The 14,245-nt window shown below is 44.4% G+C and overlaps 1 long non-coding RNA gene across 1 annotated transcript; it reads left to right on the top strand.

The window, feature by feature from the left end:
• The first annotated feature begins 7,808 nt into the window (after positions 1–7,808).
• LOC136148630 (uncharacterized) lies at positions 7,809–13,024 on the top strand. Its single transcript, XR_010659532.1, has 4 exons — positions 7,809–8,780; positions 9,650–9,752; positions 12,551–12,633; positions 12,804–13,024. It is a non-coding gene; the product is annotated as an uncharacterized lncRNA (long non-coding RNA).
• The last annotated feature ends 1,221 nt before the right edge of the window (positions 13,025–14,245 follow it).

The raw sequence follows: 14,245 nt of genomic DNA, 5'->3' as shown, positions 1-14,245 counted from the left end.
CTCGGCCCCGCGCGGCGCCGCTCGGCTCGGCTGCCGCGGCGCACCAAGGACGGGGCGGGGAAGAGGCGCGGCGGGAGGGGCGGAGGCTGGGGTGGGAGGGGGAGAAAGGCGCAGCCCCGGGGACTGCAGCGACCTACTCCCGCCCTCCGAGCGAACGTGGGGAGGCTGATGTAAGACCCGCCTGGGGGCTTGCCCGCCTGCCGCCGAGTTGAGCCCGTGGGGCCCCTTCTCCACGCGTCCGGAGGCGGGTCTCCACCCCCTCGCTTGGACGCTTGCTGGGAGGGCTGGGGGGAGTAAATTACTGCCCGGCCTCGGGGGTTCCTAAGACCAAGCTCTTCCGCGAAGACTCGTCCAGGCCAGCCCGACGCCCGCGAAGGCGGGAAAGGTGTAGAGAGCGCGGGACAAGGGCTTTCGGGTTCGCCTTCCGCGCCTCCGCACCGTGTGGGGCCAGCAGCCCGAGCCCCGCGTCTCTCTGGGCGGATGGGTCTGGAAGTGTGGCGGAGACCCCAGGCGGCGGCAGGAGCGCTGCGGTCCGGGGTTGTACCGCGTGGCACCGGGCGGAGTCGACCTTCGCGGCCGGCGGGGACCGGGTGGCCCGGGCCGCTTGCCCAAGCCACAGAGGAGCCGAGAGTCCCCCAGTCTTGGAGGATCTCCCTGGGTTTTCTAACATTTAAAGATAGGCTAACGAAGGCAGCAATTAGCATTTCTAATGGGACCCCGGAGTTAGTTTCCCCGAATACTTTTATCTTTAAGGGCACCCCTGTGAGGTGTGTGAATTCTTGATGGGCTCCATTTCGGGGAAGCTTGGCAGGTAGCCTTTGTAATGGGCTGCCTCCGGGAGCTCCCTTAGAGACAGGGTTAGAGCCCTAGGCCGGCTTTGCAGACCTCCAGGATGTAATGTAAGGTTACATTCCGCTTAAAATAAGTAAATACGTCACTTGTCAGATCAGATACCGTCTTAATTCTAGTATAGACAACGGGCTCCAAGATTGAGAACAATTTATGAATAGAGAAAAGCATAATTCGATGCGTTAACCTCAGTTTTTCTTAATGTTAAGAAAGACTGCACTCTTCCATTTAACTTGAATTCATTTAGTGGCAAACAAAACTGTATCAATTTTTAAAACATCAGATGCATTAAAATGCCAAAGCAAAAAAATTTTAGAAGGATTATGGAAAAAAGCAAAAAAAAAAAAAATGTCTAGTATGTTGTTTCCTAAGTCTTTAAAATGTTAGCCTTAGAGACATCTCTGAGCGAGGGAAGTGAGGGAAGTGCTCTTCAGGATGTCACAGGAAGTCTGTAACTGTAAGCTTATGAGAACCACAGGGCCGTGAGGTGAAGCTAGCAAATTAGTTACATGAGTTGACAAGCAATGATTGAGCATCCGCTTTTAGGGCTTGATCCTGTTCTTTCTAATTTAATCCTCAGATTACCCTGTCGAGTAGATTGTATTTTAGTCATTTTTAGAGATGTAGAAGTGGCCGACAAGAGATGGAGCCAGGGTTTGAAGTTAGATGGGTCCGACCCCAAGGCCTGTCTCTTCTGGTACACTATCAGTCTGTGGAATGCAGTCATACAGCGTGGGGGTCTGCTTTGGAACAGTAGGTTGGGTACAGTCTGTAGAGAGCCTTTAACATCAAACAGAGGGTGCAGGTGCCATCTTGTAGATAAAGGGGAGATGCTGAAGGTGATGTGGCAGCTCTGTGCTAGAGTAGAACCTGGTAGCTCAAGGGAGAAGTGATATCAACCCTTATGGAAAGAAGGCAAAACCTTGGGGTCTTTATCCTCTCCTTATGAGCAACTCAAGGATGAAGTGAGTGAAAGTCGCTCAGTCGCGTCTGACTCTTTGTGACCCCATGGACTACACAGCCCATGGGATTCTCCAGGCCAGAGTACTGGAGTGGGGAGCCGTTCCCTTCTCCAGGGGATCTTCCCAGCCCAGGGATCGAACCCAGGTCTCCCGCATTGAAGGCAGATTCTTTACCAGCTGAGCCACCAGGGAAGCCCAACTCAGGGGTATGAGGACTCAGAAGATAAATGTGTGTTTTATAAGATTAAGCTACAAAGTAATTAATAAACATAGCCACAATGTGCAGCAAATAAAAAGAAAGCGAGAGCGCCCAAGGGGAGACGACAGAGCCGGCACTGTCCCTTCTGACACAGCCGTGCTGGCACGCACCTCCGTGAACAAAGAGCGTGTGTTCCAGTGACACGCGGCTTTGTCAGGGGCTTCCCTGCCAGAGGCATAAATCACAGGCGGAACAGGGTGTGTCTCACTGGACCGTCAGTCCCCGGGCCTGAAGGGGCTGTTGTCACACTGCCCCGGTTCTGAATATTGCTGCACTTAGCATCGTTCTGTGTGTGCATCTGGCTGTGAGAAAGAAGGAGAATATTGAACTGCACCAAGCCCCAATTATTACCATGACCGTGGATTTGTGGTTTGGAACGACTAGAAGGGAATAAGGAAAAGAGAAAAAAATCTTAGTTTGTGAGGGAATCTGATCTATGGGTAAATCTCTTTTTACTTGCATTGATGCTAATGTTCGTCTAATAAGTAATACAGATCTCAAACATCGCCTTGTTTTGGCACTCCGCTGAGTCTTAAAACTGCTTGTTAATCAGAATGTATGTATTCCAACTATCTCCAAAATGTCTGAGGAGAACACTCTGAGCTAGTTGGTAACTCCTTGGACCTGCTCTCCATCCCAGCAACGTCATCAGACGATCCGAGCCTTCCGCACACTTTAAGTATATGAACAGACTTTAACAAATCTAAAGATGAGAGGAAAGAGCCCCACATAGGCATTGGCTTAAGTGGCCTTGAAACCATTTTAGCAAAAGGGGCACCTTTTCTCTTTAGGAAAGACAGTATATGAAACACATGTGGGTGAAGAAATCATTACTCTTGAAATCCTAAATACTTCCATTCTTTCCCTCCTCACCCATACGCATGTGCTTGCACTGGTAAATCTACCCTCTGAGTCTCCACAGCATGGTGTGTGTGCCTTTTATAGCAGTTAGGCAACACGTGGGAGCTGTTGAAGGATCTAAATTCTCAGCGAGACTATGAGCTCATACAAATATTTCTGGACGATATGAATGGAGAGCAGGAGCCTGGGGCCATCTTTAGAACATAGGTGCCCTGCAATTGTATGTTATGTTGAAATAATGTCACGTGTACTCAAAAATACTATCGAAAGACAGCTGGGACACTGAGACAGAGAAGGAAGGCAAATGGGTGAAAATGGGTTAAGGATGAGACCCTGTTAGTCTCCAGATGGCAAGAAAAAGACGATGGGAGAGAGTCAGGTGTGTAGGCAGCTGCAGGTCCAGGAAGCGGCTCTGCCAAGACAGCCAGGTTCTCTTTGGCTCTCTGAAACAGCTGGAGGTGCCTGGCCTTCCGGGGGCAGCACGGGAGAGCTTTGACCTCCAAGAGTTGAGTTTAATATTTATTAAGCACTATCTTTATGCCAAGTACTGTGCTTGGGACTTTTCGTGTACATTGCATCTCAGTTCATCCTGGCAACGGCTCGCTGGGACAAGACTTTATAATCCCCTTTCATTGTTTAGGAAACAGGCTTAGCAAAGCCAAGTAGAACTCACATAGCTAGTAAGAACCTGGATTTCTATGTAATTAAAATCTCACTGTATTTATTCTCATTACTTTGATCCACTAGTCTTTACAACTGCTTCTGAAAATCCTTTTTGTTTTCTCTGTTTTAAGAAGATTTACATGCTCAAGGAGGAGGTGGAGAGGAAGTTAAAAAAAACTAAAGAAAAAAATTTTTAAATCAGATTCTTACTATTGAGACATATCCACTATTAAGATGTATATCCTTGTAACTTTTTTCTATTATTATACATATTTTAAAAACAATATTGGCATCAGATACTTGTTTTCCACCTACTATGATAAGTGATGAGTTTATGTGCCCAGTTGTGTCTAACTCTTTACAACCGCATGGATTGTAGCCCACCATGGTCCTTTGTCTATGGGATTTCCCAGGCACAAATACTGGAGTGAGTTGCCATTTCTTTCTCCAGGGGATCTTTCTAACCCAGGGATTGAACCCATGTCTCCTGTGTCTCCTGCATTGAAGAAGGATTCTTTACCGGCTGAGCCACTGGGGAAGCCCAATGAGTTAATACTCACCCCTCTCTTCTCCTTAGGAGAGGCCCAGAGCTTGCTGGCCTCCTGAGGGGCTGTTGAAGCTCTACTCTGGCCATTAATCTTCCACTTCTGCTCCATGCTCTTCATCTCATGTATTTGCTCTGCCCCTTTGGCTGAGGGAAGGCTCACCTCAAAACAATATAAGGTATTTTTTGTTTTGTTTTTGTTTTGGGGGGCTGTGCTGCACAGCTTGTGGGATCTTAGTCCCCCCACCAGGAATTGACCCTGCACCACCACAGTTAAAGTGATGAGTCCTAACCACTGGACCACAGGGACGTTGAAGACGGGTGGACTCATGTTCTCTTTCATGCAGCCTTGGTCTCTCTTGAGTGACTGGGAACATACTCCTGGAAAATATCTGTGTGGCTTCACAGTGTTGGGCATCCTTCTCATCCATAATTAGCCAGCGTCCCCACCATCTGGACTCTCTCCTACCTCATAGGGATTTTCTTGTCCACACAGAACTAAGATTGATCCAAGAGACCTGCTCCTGCTCACTGAACTCTCCCATCTGTTCTCAAGCTTGCTTTACCAGCTGCTGCCCAGCCAGGGCCCCTTGGTGGGCAGGCAAGGTGGTCCTCCCTTACTGCAGACTCTTGACACTACCACTCTGAGGTGGCGTGCGTGACCCTAATTTGCTAGTCTCTTATTTTGTAAAGGCCCAAAGTCCCAAATACCCTCACACTCTGCTTCTTTGAAAAGTGGAGCAGCCGCTTTCCTGATTTCTTTTATGTGTGTTTATGCACATACTACAGAAAACTTGGAAAGTATGTTTAACAAAAAAATTAAAATCTCAGTTCAGGGCTAAGCATTGCTCACGTTTTGGTGTCTATTCCTCCAGTCTTTTCTCTACACACATATGGCACTTTCTCAGGTCTCAGATTGCCAGAAGCGTCATCTCATTAATAACAGCTTTGCAGGCAGGCAGGGAGGGGGAAGCCACTACATTAAATATTCATATTGACGGCAAGAAACATTTTTATTTCAGAAATAGTAAGTGGTAAAAGAAGGTATCATAGTACCTAGGAAATAATGTGTATATTACGTTTAAAAAATTTAAGTGGGATACTGTAACCTGCTCTTTTCAGTTAACATATTATGAACACATTTCCATGCCATTGAATAGTCTTCTACGATATATATTCCTTGAGGACATTTTTCTGCAAAATGAAAATAGCTTTTCTCTTTCTGAATATAAAGACAATACATATTCATGGTGCAAATGCATAAAAAGCACCAAAAGTATAAAGAAGAAAACACAAGCTAGCTAAAATCCCATTACCTAGCAGCAACCACTGTTAACATTTCTTGTTAGCAGTGAGCTGTTTCTGTGAATGTAGATGCATATGTAAAATATGTAAGTGGAATACTACTTTAAAGGGTGCTTTGTAACATGCTTTTATTTTTCACTTAGCAGTAAGTCACAGTTATTGGTCCAAGTCAATAAATCATTTTATCATTTTAAAGTCTGCATCATATTTCATTGTATAGCTGTAACACAATTTATTCACCTCGTCTTCTGATAAACATTTATGTTACTTCAGTTGTTCACCACTGGATACCCTGGAGAAGGGAATGGCTACCCACACCAGATTCTTGCCTGGAGAATCCTATGAACAGAGGAGCCTGGCGGGCTACAGTCCATGAGGTCACAAAGTCAGATACAACTGAGCAACAGTTCATTCATGCATCTTTTTTACAGTTATCTCCTTGAAATAAATTTCTAGAAGTACAACTCCTGAATCAGTATGTATTTTTCAAATCAGATATACATGGCAAATCACCCTTCGGAGGCTGTTCCTCAGCAGTGTGTAAAATTTCCCCTCAATTCTTGCCTAAATTGGATATAATCTTTAAAAATCTTTATCATTTTTCACCTAATGACAAGGTGGAAGACCTAAGGGTGCCAAGACAATTCAACATGAAAGAATAGTCTTTTAACAAAATGTGCTTGGACTCATATCTGTTCAGCTGCTCAGTCATGTCTTACTCTTTGCAGCCCCGTGGACTGCAGCACACCAGGCCTCCCTGTCCATCACCAACTCCTGGAGCTTACTCAAACTCATGTTCATAGAGTTGGTGATACCATCCAACCATCTCATCCTCTGTTGTCCCCTTCTCCTCCTGCCTTCAATCTTTCCCAGCATCAGAGTCTTTGCCATTGAGTCGGTTCTTTGCATTAGGTAGCCAAAGTTTGGAGTTTCAGCTTCAGCATCAAGACTTCCAATGAATATTCAGGACTGATTTCCTTTAGCATGGATTGGTTGGGTCTCCTTGCAGTCCAAGAGACTCTCAAGAGTCTTCTCCAACACCACAGTTCAAGAGCATCAATTCTCATATATCCACATGCAAAAGAATGAAGTTGAACCTCTGCCTCACAGCAAATACAAAAATTAACTCAAAATGGACCATAGACTTAAATACAAAAGCTAAACTATAAGAGGCTTCTCAGATGGTATAGTGGTAAAGAATCTGGCCGCCAATGCAGGAGACGCAAGAGATGAGGGTTTACTCCGTGGGTCGGAAAGATCCCCTGGAGTAGGAAATGGCAACGTGCTCCAGTATTCTTGCCTGGAAAATTCCATGGACAGAGGAGCCTTGTGGGCTACAGTCCAAGGGGTTGAAAAGAGTCAGACATGACTGAGCAGCTGAGCACACACACAAATAAAACTATAAGACTCAGAGGAAACCAAGTAAATCTTCATGACCTTGGATTAGGCAAAGCTTTCTTGGATATGACAGTGAAAGTACAACAAACCAAAGAAAACAAGAAATAAATTTGACTTATTCAAAATTTAAAACTTGTGTTTCAAATGACACCATCAAGAAAATGAAAAGACAATACATAGAATGAGGGAAAATATTTGTAAATCATACATCTAATAAGGGATTTGTATCCAGAGTAAAGAACTATTAGAACTCAATGACAAAATAAAAACGGATAGAAAAGTTTGAATAGATATTTCTCCAAAGAAAATATACAAATGGCTAATAAGCAAGAAGCTTAACATCGTTAGGCATTTGGGAAATGAAAATCAAAACTACAGTGAGATACCACTTCAGACCCACTAGGATGGCTGTAATTAAAATGATGGATAATGAGTGTTGGTGAAGATGTGGAAAAACTGGAACCCTTGTGCATTGCTGGGGAGAATGTAAAATGGTGCAGCTGCTATGGAAAACAGCTTGGCAGTGCCTCATAAAGTTAAACATAGAGGCAGCAATTTCACCTCTAGGTATATACCCAACAGAATAAAAATATATGTCCATACAAAATTTGTGCATGAATGTTCATAGCAGCATTATTAATAATTGTCATAAACTGGAAAACAACCCAAATGTCCGTAAGCTGATGAATGGATAAGCAACATGTGGTGTATATATACATACAGTGGGGTTTCTTTTCAGTCGTAAGAAGGAATGAAGTACTGCTTTGTGCTACAACATGGACGAACTGTAAAAATATTATGCTAACTGAAAGAACTTTGACAAGATGACTGTGTGATTCCACTTATATGGAGTGTCTAAAATAGGAAAATCCATACGGACTTCCCTGGTGGCTCAGATGGTGAAGAATCTGCCTACAATGCAGGAGACCCATGTTCGAGCCCTGGATCAGAAAGATTCCCTGGAGTAACGGAATGGCTACCCACTCCAGTATTCTTGCCTGGAGAATTCCATGCAAGGGGAGCATGCCTGGGCTACATGAGGACAGAGGAGCCTGGCGGGTTACAGTCCACAGAATCCCAAAGAATCCCACACGACTGGGCAACTAACGCTTTCACTTTTTCATAGAGGCAGAAAATAGATTAGTGGTCACCAAAGGCTGGGAGTAATCGGGAGTGACTGCTAGTGAAACCGACTGGGGCCCTGTGGGGATCCCAGGCACAAAGGCCTTTCTGTCCCCCATTTCCTATAGTCAAGACTCCAGTCCTGAGTCTGAGTGACCTTCCATGAGTTCCAAAGGGCAGATGTGAACAGTTGCTAACAAGGGAGGCACTCCAAGGAAGGTATGCCAAGAAATCAGCTGAGGCAAGATTAAAGGGACTGGAGAAGCTCGTTAGGACTAGGAGACCCACCACCTGAGAGAGGCTGAGAGGAGGGAGTGCAAGACCAGCCTACACCTTAATCTTGTCAGAGGCCTTTGACTCACTGTTAAAAAAGCAAGAATCAAGTTCTCTGGGACTGGGACACAGTTTTTGATCTGCAGGATTTGATTTGGCACCAGTGTACAAAGAGGGCTTCCCAGTAAAGAACCTGCCTGCCAGTGCAGGAGATGGAAGAGATGCTGGTTTGATTCCTGGGTCAGGGAGATTCCTTGGAGGAGGACATGGCAACCCACTCCAGTATTCTTGCCTAGAGAACCCCATGGACAGAGGAGCCTGGCGGGCTACCGTCCATAGGGTCGCACAGGGTCAGACAGAACTGAGTGTGGGGTTTCTGTTAGGGTAACAGGAATGCTCTGGAATTTAGAAAAAAAGAAAAGTATTTATTTATTTGGTTGTGCTGGGTCTTAGTTGCTGCATGCGTGTGAGATCTCGTTCCCTGACCAGGGATCCTGCCTAGGCCCCCACATGGGGAGTGCAGTCTTGGCCGCTGGACCACCAGGTAGGTCCCCAGGAATGCTCTGGAAGTTGATACTGATGGTTGCAGTGCTCTCAACATACACTAAAAACTACTAGATTGTCATCTTTAGAAGTGACCTTTATGGTATCTGAATTATATCTCAATAAAACTGTAAATTTTTTTTTATCAATTAAGCAAGTTGACAGTGATATATCATTTTTACTTTAATTTGTTCTTATGTACAAATTGAACCCGGGTCTCCCGCATTGCAGGCAGACACTTTAACCTCTGAGCCCCCAGGGGAGCCCATATAACTAATGGGGTTGAATTTTCTTTCAAGTATTTAAGGCTGTTTGTTTTCCTTTGTGAGTTACCTGTTTATGTCCTGTTGGTGTTTTAAAATTATTAACAAGTGCTCCATATATGTTAAGAATATTAACACTTAGCCTGATATTGATCTTCAAGCTATTTTCCCCCACTTGTTGTTTGCTTTTAAAATTGTATGTATGTATGTACTAATAAACATACACATACACTAGTGAGGGTGATGAAAATTTTTTAATTTTTATTTAAGATAAAATTAATCTTTATTGCTTTCATGTCCTGAGAGCTTTTCCCATCCCAAGATTATATCAGTATTCACATATATTTTCATCTGATACTTCTGGTTTCATTTTTATGTGAAATCTATATAGATTAATATTTTAATGTATGGCTTGAAGTAAAGGTCTAATTTTCTTTATTTTTAATGGTTAGCTACTTGCCTCAATACCATGTGTTAAATAACCATCTTTCCCTCAATGAATATGAAATGTAAGCTGTATCACATGCTAAACTCTTCATATTCTTAAGTCTATTTCTGGACCTCCTTCTCTATTCACTTATTTTTCTGTCTATACCCTCTGGGACAGTTTAGCAAATGGGAAGCCAGTGGACAAATGGCAGAAGACCAGAAATTTACTCTCTGGAGGCGTGGGTTTGGAGCGGCGCTGGACTTGGGGACGTCAGGCCCAGGTGAGAGTGCATCTCCACTGACCACGTAAAAGGTGGAGAACACGCCTTTCAGAGCGCACAGCGACACCACTAGTCCTATGCTGCCCATCATATTTCTCCCTTCCTGTTTCTTATCATTCGTCCCCCAAAGAATACACAGTTGACCCTTGAACAGTGCAGGTTTGTACTGTGTGGGACCACTTACATGTGAATTTTTTTCAGTAAATATAAATTACATTTGTATACAATATAAGGTTCACTGAATCCACGGATGGAAATTGGATATGGAGAGCTGGCTCTAAGGTTTTACATGGATCTTCAACTTTAGGGAGGATGGGCAACCCTAACCTTGTGTTCTTCAAGAGTCGACTGGATAATCAGACAAGATGTAGCATGGTATCAGAGGGATTTCTGGTTGGTCACGGTGGATCCTGGAGTGCTGCGGTCCATGGGATTGCAAAGAGACACAACTTAGTGAAGAACAGCAGCAGTGGCGGACTTGTTGGGAAAATTTTCCCAGAAACTGAACAAAAAGATAGTGAAATATACTAAAGGACAAATAAAATCAAAGGGTCAGTCTAGGAGGTCCAATATCTGACTAATCAGAATTCAAGAAATAGAGCCAAGATAAAATGGAGTCCACATCCCAAATCTAGGTTCCCCTCTGACTCCCCTTCCCCCACTTAGTTCCAGGATGCTAATGGCTATCTCCGAAGGCAGGAGATTGGAGGATTTTCTTCTGAGGAAAGTGACTGGTTTAAGAGTAAACATCTAAGACAACCAAATTTTGTTTTATTTTAGCTGTAATTTCCAAGGGAGGGCTCTTTTTTTTGTCTTTATAATTATTCATTTTTATAGCATCCTGTTTTTATTTCATTGATGTAACACCTCTTATCTTTGAGGAGATAAGTTTTATCGTGATCTCTGAATTGTCTCCATTTCCTCCAAGTTCCTTTTTTTTTTAAATTGCAGTTGTTTGGCTGTGTTGGGTTTTATTTGCAGCACAAAGGGCCTTGATTGTGTCACTCAGGATCTTTCACTGTGGCCCAGGGACTCTCTAGTTGTGGCACTTGGGCTTGGCTGCTTCACATAATGTGGGATCATAGTCCTCTCACCAGGGACTGAGCCCACGTCCCCTGCATTACAAGGTGGATTCTTAACCACTGGACTACCAGGAAGTCCTCTCCAAGTTCCTTTTTACCAGCTCAGATTTCTGGCTCTTGTATTAGAGTCTGTTATCTGACAACAGTAACAGCCAGTTCTTTTGCCAGCAAAGTGAATTTATTTGGGGCCAGCAAAGAATTGCAACTTGGACACACAACTGTGGTGGACCGCTGGGAAGTCCAGTTAAGAAAGCGAAAGGAAACTCTTCTATAGAAGAGAAGGAGAGATTGGGATGTGCTGTTAGAAACAAAAAGCCCATTGGAGGAATCGGGCTGAGATGATACCAGGCAAGGAGAAGTTTTTCTTCCTCCCAAGGTAGTATAGTAGTGTCGCTTCCTCCCAGAGATGCAAGAGAGGTCTCTACCTGTGGGGATCTATATTGATGTTGTGCAGTACATGCATGAGAGCTCCCCTTCTGGCCTCCCAACTCTATTTTAGTGAGGTTTCTCTTTGTTAATATTCACAAGTCTTTCCTGAGTATATGGTCATCCTTGAATATCTATTCACATTTACGAGAGAGGGACTTAAAAGATGATCAGAAACTCTGATGTACTGGTAGGTCTTAGAGACTAGTGGGTATCACTCCATGGTGATCAGGAAGCAAGCTGGCATTTCCATGGAGAGAACTCCAAATGCCAGTATTTTCAGTACCTACAGCTGTAAAGGATGAAATTATCAAGCAATAACAAACACAGTTCCTTTGGATTTCCAGACTGAAATGGCCCATCAAGGCATCTTATAATGAAAAAACAAATGAAAGTGTCCTAAGAGAGAAAAAGGTTATAATGGAAAGCTCAAAAATCAAAATGCTTGAGACTTAATAGAACACGGGTAACTAGAAGACAGTGGATCATTTGATGCCTCCTGAGGAAATTTTGAGAAAAAAGGATTCGTCTCTTAGAATCTGCAGGGGACATGGGTTCAACCCCTGACCCCGGAAGATCCCACATGTAGTGGAGCAACTACTGAGCCCACGCTTCAGAGCCTTCGAAGCTGAACCCGTGCGCCCACCTGCCACAACTCCTGAAGCCTGCAGCTCTCGGGCCACAAGTCACAACTGACGCGCCCCTGTGCTGCAACTGCTGAAGCCCGGGCACCTCAGTGAGAAGCCCGTGCGTTGCAGCTAGAGAGCCGCTCCTGCTCTCTGCAACTAGGGAAGAGCCCACACACAGCAATGAGGACCCCGTGCAGCCAAACTAGCAAATAGATAAAGTAGTGTGTACACATCATAAATAAATCAAAAGGGTGAGCAGAGTCTCCTTAAAAAAAGGCATGCAAGCTGGCAGAGGTGGCTCCTGACTGTGGGTATGGATGCTGGGAAAAGGTGCTCTGCCTGCCTGAGATCTATTCCAAAAGGGCTGGAGGTCCCCAGAGCACAGAGGACAGACCGAGGGCCTCCCCACCCTTTCTGAGGCAGTCTGCTTCTGGAATGGAGGTGGGCATGATAGGAGCTCAAAATTGGGTCAGGTTTGCTCCATCCCGCTGCGACACACACTTTATAAGAGCAGAGATGTTGCCAAGTTTCTGGCATGACATTTCTGTCAGGTTTTGTACAGTGTTGGCGTCGCAAAGAGTCGGACACGACTGAGCGCCTGAGCTGAACTGAACTGAACTGGGAGATCCCTAATTTCCCAATTTCTTAAAATGTGTTTTAGAGAGCAGTTGAGAGAGGGCAGGGATTACTCTGAAGCTACTGTATTTGGACATCCAGTTCTCCTTTCTGCAACAGCCTAAGAAGGTCAGCCTCCCTCTCACTTGCTTTTTCTCCTATCTTTCTCTCTTAAATTGAAGAATAATTACGTGTAATGCACAGATGTTAAACTTACAATTGGTGACTTTGGGGGTAACTCTTAAAAATTTGAAAAAAAGCTTTTCTTCTGGCTGCACTGATCGTGGGTTCTCTCCCAGGGACTGAACCTGTGCCCTCTGCACTGGGAGCGCAGTCTCCGCCACTGGACCAGCAGGAAAGTCTTCAGCTGGCTACTTATGACGAAGGTGTTCAGCGGTGTAGCTGGCACCCGAGTCAAGACGGAAGACATGGCTGTAGCATCCCCCTGTACTCCTCCCAGTGCCCCATCAGAGGCAACCCGCGTTCTCAGTTAGATCCCCGAGAGACGATGCTGCCTGTTTTTGGACTTCATGTAAATGAAATCACACCACCTGTACTCTTGTGTGTCTGACTTCTCTCACTCAACATATTTTTGAGATTCATCTGGGTTGTTGAGTAAAGCAGTAGCTCATTTCTCTTTATTTATGAGTACTATTCCAGCACATGGATGCATCATGATTTAGTTATCCATTTTCTAAATACGTCTCTTCTCTCTTATGACTGACTAGCTTTATTTCTGAGCTGGAGCAAGTCTTCTTTACGTGACCCTTTTTTCTTTTTTTCTTCACTAACACACTAATGGGCTTGTTTCCACAGCATGGAGTTGAAAGATTAAAAAAGAGACTTTTTAAAGGACCAGCATAATTTACACCCATGTTACAAATGGAAATTGGGTATAATACATGCTCATTTAGGTTAAAGCTATTTGTGGACTAGGAGACCAATTAAAAGTCTGTGAGAGCAACCCACATGTAGGGTGACTGAAGTCTGCCCAGTGTTTCTGCTGTGAAAAGAGAAGGGGGTGGGGGGATAGGCTAAATGTTTCACAGGAAAGCTTGACAGGGCTTTGTGGCAGGTGTATGGGATGAAGGAGCAGGATGAAACAAGTGCTGTTTCCAGGTAGTCATTTGCCTCGTGTGTCCTTCTTCTCTTTAGGAAGGACCTGGGTTGATCACTGCCTTTGCAGGCTCTGTCGTGTTAGGAAACGTAAGGAGCTCTGGTTCAGCAGCTCAGCCTGCCTTTCGGGCCCACTCTTTCATCCTGGGCCTGGTAGCTAAGCTCTTACCACAGACATGGTGGGTTTATTGAAAGTCGTAGTGACATTTTGGGAAAAACACTGAGTTTGGTTTTGGTTAGTTTTTCATTCTTTCCTTCACTGAGTCTCCCTAAGTCTTGGTTTCCTCATAGGTGAAATGAAGATGAGTGCATATCCCCGCCCTACCAAGATGGTTTCAAGGGAAGTAACTTCAAATTTCTTATAATGATTCACAAGAAACTAATAAGATCACCTATACGAGGGGTAAGACGTATTGGGGGAAGAAGTGGGAGTGAAACTTTTAGTGCATACTTTTTTTTTTTTAAACCATGTGAGCATATTACCTTTTACAAAAAATTCTAAGCAAAATCAAATAAACTATCTCTATAAATGGTTAGGCATTCTAGACTGCTGAAGAAGACAGAGTCTGGCTACCTCCTGTATGTGAGAATCTTGAGGTTCATTAGCCCAGAAATCCTATCACTC

This window comes from Muntiacus reevesi, chromosome 17, assembly GCF_963930625.1.
Source record: "Muntiacus reevesi chromosome 17, mMunRee1.1, whole genome shotgun sequence".
In the NCBI taxonomy this organism is placed as follows: Eukaryota; Metazoa; Chordata; class Mammalia; order Artiodactyla; family Cervidae; genus Muntiacus; species Muntiacus reevesi.
Note: the sequence above shows the minus strand (reverse complement) of the source record. Positions and strands in the feature narration are given on the sequence as shown.